We start from the raw sequence: 6,000 nt of genomic DNA, 5'->3' as shown, positions 1-6,000 counted from the left end.
AACATTTCACAAACTAGATCTCAATAAGATTACGGCATTTCGCTCTAATTAGATCAGTGGAATTGTCTCTTTGCCCAAGCCTGCCGAACGGTAGGCCTTGGTTATTTATTCTCTGCAACGTGAATTGGCTGATGCGTCACATGATCGCTATCGAAATTCCTCTGGATTAAATCAACATAGTAGAGTTTACAAAACGATCGCAGATGCTTTGCGTGAGTGTTTCTATATTGAGAGCAGCCTCTCCCGGTCGGAACCAATGGCACTTGATGATGCTTGGGTCGTTTGCAGCATGAAATGACTGAAACATAATATGTAGCTGCAACTACATGCACGGATAAGCTGCTCTCGTGCGAAATACGTAAATAGAAATTATCATTGCGGATTAAAAGACGCGATTGATGATGTGAAAGGATGTCACAATAGATCGCGCGCATTACACATATACAGATGCACAGGATTCTATTGTATCGACTTGTGGTTAGTTCAGGTTCAGTATGGAATTATCTGCAATTTCGAGCAATAGCTTCGAGTCTTTTCAGACTAATTTCACAATATCTTTTGCGCCGTGATGACAGTAACTATCATATTGTTAATGTCGATATGAATACGAACAATGGACATTTGAACAACTAACACACAGAGGAGCGCAACTTTTTCGTAAGCGCGTCAAGTGACAACTGGTTGAACCCATGGGCTACACATCGGCTTTCTAGTAGTTGCAAGACGTGTTCTTCTCGTTACGAATTGTTAACGATGGCGCAACTAAGCAATGCAATTTAATGTCCGACTACAAACGACGCGTATTAAAAAGTGTAGGTGGATCGTGCGAAACGATGAATATCTAGCTAGGGTATCGAATGGAATTTATATAAATTTTGAAAATACTCTTGCAGGTACGGATACTATTGTTGTTTTGTGCCTTCTCTTGGTCACAGCGATCAGTTCACACATTCCAGAAACACATTTCGCGGAAATACATAACTTACTTTAAAATGATTTGAGAAGATGTGGCTTACAATGAATTCCTCACGCCTGTCACCGTCAAAAGACCAGTAGATGCCCTGATCATGGATCTCCTGTTAATCGCGCGATATCAGACACCAATAAAATATAGTATAGGCCTAGTTATAAGCTGTATGTGACCGTATCCGTGTGGGTTCGTGCTTATCCGGGATAAAGATTATTATTGATTTGGAGTACGCTGACGAATATGTAATTACAGACGTCGATACTTTGGAACTCTCACAGAAGATATTGCCGCTTGCAATGTAATTGCTCTATCGAATGTATCGATACATTGCGCCAGTTGTTTCACAATCCATCCATAAATTCGTATCCGCCTCAAGGGCTTGATGTTGATGCTAGGATTCCATTTAAAACAAAAATCCTTTTAAAACAAACATGTATAAAGCAGAGCCCTTGTTTAAAACATGTTTTTTTTTCGTTATGGCGTCACGAATATTCGATTGTGACGTCATAGTGGATTGACATTGACAATTGAAAATAAAGGGTAAATATTATATAGCTCCTTTGACGAAATATCTACGAACTATACCTGTTGTACCGACTATTTTGAGAGTTTCAACCATCCCATATCCTATTCGTCGGCTATATCGGGTGGTTATCGCCCGTATAGGCTCATACCACATGTTTTGGGAAAGTATTTACACAATTATGTCATAAAAACACACAGTTTTTTTAAATGCCTTTGTTTAAAACACTGTTCACAACATGTTTTAAACGAAGTGTTTTAAACAACCATTTGTTTTAAATGCAATCCTAGTTGATGTGCACATCTGGGGTATTATTTAAGGTTACCATACTTACTACTTCAGGAGGATTTGTCCTCCTTTTTCAAGAAATCTAAAATGTCTCCCGAAAAAGCTTCCGAATATCCTCCTTTATTGCTTTGAGAGTTGGGCGACCGTATAATTAAAGATACCATATATAGACATGAAATCAGGATTTCGACGGCAAGGTAGACTAAAAATAGTACAATTGTAACCGATTACACGTGAACGGACGAGAATGCCTTTTTTTAGTCAACTCGTCGATATTAGCAGTAGAATTTCGAAATTCCCGTAATAATAAATGCTACTTCATCTTCGGTGACTCGTGAAAAGTGAACTCGTTTTTGGATCTTGAAATATGGTAACCTTAGTAATATTGAACATTTGAATAATTTTATTCTGACTATAGAACTATTCGGGGGAGTTAATAAAGGCGAATACTTTGTTGGCACTATTTCATCATCACGTTCCTAAATTCACACACATTTCGGCTTGACACAACTACTAGATATCCGGCCTTGTCAAGGCTTTCTTTCTGACTAGCACGCACAGGACCAATACGCTTATTTAAAGCTCACTTTTACGTCTATTGCTCTTATTAAGACGTACATATTTCATACACCTGCAATATCGCGTAGCCTATACACCGCAAGGTTACGTTGAACTGCTGCAAAACCAGTTGGAGGTTCGGGCCCGACCAAAGTCGACTTAGGAGCTTTATCTATAGGTTCCTCATAGCCATCCGAATCGCATAAGCAATGTCATACATAAGACTAAGCCTATATAAAATATATTTAAAATATAGATAAATACATATGTTGAAGTCTGCCTAAAGAAAGTGGACCTTGCTACAAGTCGGCAGCTCAGAAATCAATCAATCAGGTTTATTCATATTTTCATCGTTTCAAAACATCACAAGACTGCGATACAATGAAAAGATAGGAAGGTGTCGAAACAACTTGGAGTAGCCATTAAGATCAGACACCCACCTTAGCCTAGGCAAAGTAAATAAGAGGCATGCACACTGAATGAAAAGTAATGCAGAGAATATAAGACGCAAGCGACAAAATTGGTTGGCATTTGGCGGAGGGCGAGGTCGATGTTAGGTCGTGGTCCGGTAATCCTGAAGACTGGCTAGTATTGATCATAATGAGACTATCGTCGCATAATGGTATTTTGTCGAAAATGGCGATGCACCTTGAATATTAAAACGTCAACAACAGCAACAATATAAAGTGCCGATCATTTGTCGGTATTGTCGGTATTTTACCATCAGAGAGTTCTTGAGTGTGTCAAAAGTCAAAACGAAAGAAATGTACTTGTACAGTACGAGCAGAATGGTATTGAATAAATTTGAGCTCTGCATTATCTTAAATTACTGACCGAATTTCAATGTCGCGAGCTCGCGGAACGCATCGCCCTGTAATAACCTTTATTTTCGCTTGCTGGCCAATCGTGTGGGCTTAGTTCCGCCCATCTTTGCTCTTATAGGAATTACAAGCAACGTGGATGTTTTATTACATGTTACATCATATACATGACTTCAAATTTTATACAACCCCTATTTAATAAACGAATAAAACAATGAATGGATGAATGGACTGGACGCATACCACACACAGTGCTGCAATAATCCCTGCCTTTCGTCTTATTTAATAAACTCCGCCCTGAAGAGCTGTTAATTACTGTCATCCTAATAGCTTCGGTACCAGTCCATATTATATCCATATTAAAACGTGTATTATGTCAGTGCTGAGAAGTGTAAAAAACAACCTTGCAACGAACCAGATTCCTTACGTGATAAGTCGAAGGTTTATTTGCCATCGCTTATCCGAAATGTATATCTTCTGTTTATGTGACAGCTGAATAATATTGCCATGTTATGGGATTTCAACGATGCGTCGTATTTACGCAGTGACCCAGCGGAGTAGAGTCCTTACTGCAGGGATGTCATACTTACTGGCAGTAAAGCAATGTTGAATAATGCTCGAAAAGTCATTTATTTTCATTCATCCAAATCTCATTGAAGTCGTCAAAGCTCCAGCTAATCCCCACCGTATTTTTCTTTCATTGATTATATTAGAAATTTCTTTATCCGGACGCTACCACGGACCCATCTCAAGATGAAAACGCGTAAAAAAGCATCATTTTCCCTCCAGACTTGCCTGGAACACAATGTTTGGTAATGGCGAAGTGACGAAATGTGGTTGAAATCTGAAATTGTAATAACGTTCCTTGTACTGTTGCAATTTATCGAATTTTTGTGTGTCTAGTGTGTATTTTAGGCAATCCACTCCTCGTATGCCACATAATGACCGTCCGAGGGCAATGTTGCGTTACTACTCAAGTCGCCATTACTCTGTTACATCGACAAGACGGGAATCCGTTTCCATTATATGCAAATTGTACATTGTGCTCAAAGAACAGAATGCTGTGGTCGCTGTGCTATAAAAGGGTTGCCATACGTCCGGAATTTCCCGGACATGTCAGGAATTTCACTGTTCGAACTTGCGTCCGGGAGGAATTTCAAAAATATGCCTAAATGTCCGGGATTTTGAAGGCTTGACGTAGGCTCATAATTTTTTTCGTAAATCAACATACTAACATTATATTTTTTGGAATATTTATGCTACACGATATTTTTCTTTGCGCTGCGCGCGTTTTACTATCACGTTTATTGATTTTAATATGGGGAATAACACTCTCGCAAAAACTGCAATAAAATATAAATAAAAACAACCTTCGTTTACTGAAATAAGCCTAATTGTAATAGCAATTAAAGGATAACGGTATATTCCTAGAGATGGTTAAGGCCGTTTAAATGCTTTATTCAAATATAGTGGTTCCAAACGTGGGGGTCGTTGGCGTTTATTCTGGGGTTCGCGAAGATGTTGAACGTAATCAGCTTCCAAAATAGATCGTGAGTAAGTCTGGGCAAAGGTGCTGACTTCTTTTAGTAATCAGCTCGTCAAGGAACATTTTCAAATTGGAGATGGAGTTGCGACCATAAAAGGTTGGAAACCACTGGATGTGGGGTGTTTATAAAGCTCCGTGGTGCGCAACGGCGTAAGGCTGATAAACAATCTTATCGGTGTGACATGAACATTGAACATGACTTGATGTACAATTACGCTCCCTGTATTTTCATGTCATCATCCTCCACCAGCTCTACCGCTAACTCTGATCTTGTGGGCGGAGAGAGGATCAAACTATATAGTAATATATGGAAGAACCAATATTATTGACAGAATTTATTCAAAAAATTTAACGACCAGATGCATATAGAAGCCAGACGCATATAGCAAGACCACCAGAAGTTGCATCGATTACCCTATGGTTGGCTCAAAATCATTGATTATTTGGGCGGAAAGGGGCTGAAAAAAATGTGGTTTCGGTCCCGGATACTCAATACACAGCCACATGCTCCTGAATCGGATTGTGACCACTTCTGGTCTACATTCGGTCTCTATACTATCAATGAAATTTGCATTCTCAAAGTATGCTAGTTGCGGTAAAAAAAAACATTATACATATCTCTCACTTTCCTTGGTGTGGCGGTCCAATAACCTGGTAAATGTGGAAACACGAACGGCGATTTAAGAATAGTGCACCAAACCGTGAGATAAGGGTTTAAAATTGCTTTCAATACTTGATACTTCAGTATTATGCCAATTCCATTGTTTGCTAGAATAACTCAAAGCCCACATGACCGCACTATAGTCTTATAATTCAGCATCCCACTGACAAGCAAATATATGAATTTGGAGGTAACATTTTAACATCGTCGGACTTACCCGGCCAGCAGGCGACCTAAATTGAGTATGTCATCATTTTCCTGGACTGGACGGAGTGGCTCCAACTCAAAGGCGCACGATTAAATGACGAAGATTTATCGAAACGATGGTTACTCCAGTTGCACCTATAATGAAATTAGTAGTGGGGAAAGCTAAAAGAAACGATGCGGTTTTGTGTGTGACTCGAACGATTTTACATTGAATTGAATGTTATGCATGCACGCTGCAATCTTCATATTATTATGCGAAATTAGATGCAGGACTCAGTCTATATGTCACTTTGAATTTTCGCCACCCATGACCAAAAACAGCAATCGTGATAATCTTCAACAATGCTCAAAGCATCGTGGGATATGAATTCAGCTGTTGGTCGCATGTAATCGACGAATCGCACACCGGATAAAGCATCTATATTT

Source organism: Botryllus schlosseri, unplaced genomic scaffold (assembly GCF_051294905.1).
Source record: "Botryllus schlosseri isolate E-star unplaced genomic scaffold, Bs_hap1 Bs18a, whole genome shotgun sequence".
In the NCBI taxonomy this organism is placed as follows: Eukaryota; Metazoa; Chordata; class Ascidiacea; order Stolidobranchia; family Styelidae; genus Botryllus; species Botryllus schlosseri.
The sequence above is the reverse complement of the archived record's forward strand: the minus strand, read 5'-3'. Positions refer to the sequence as shown.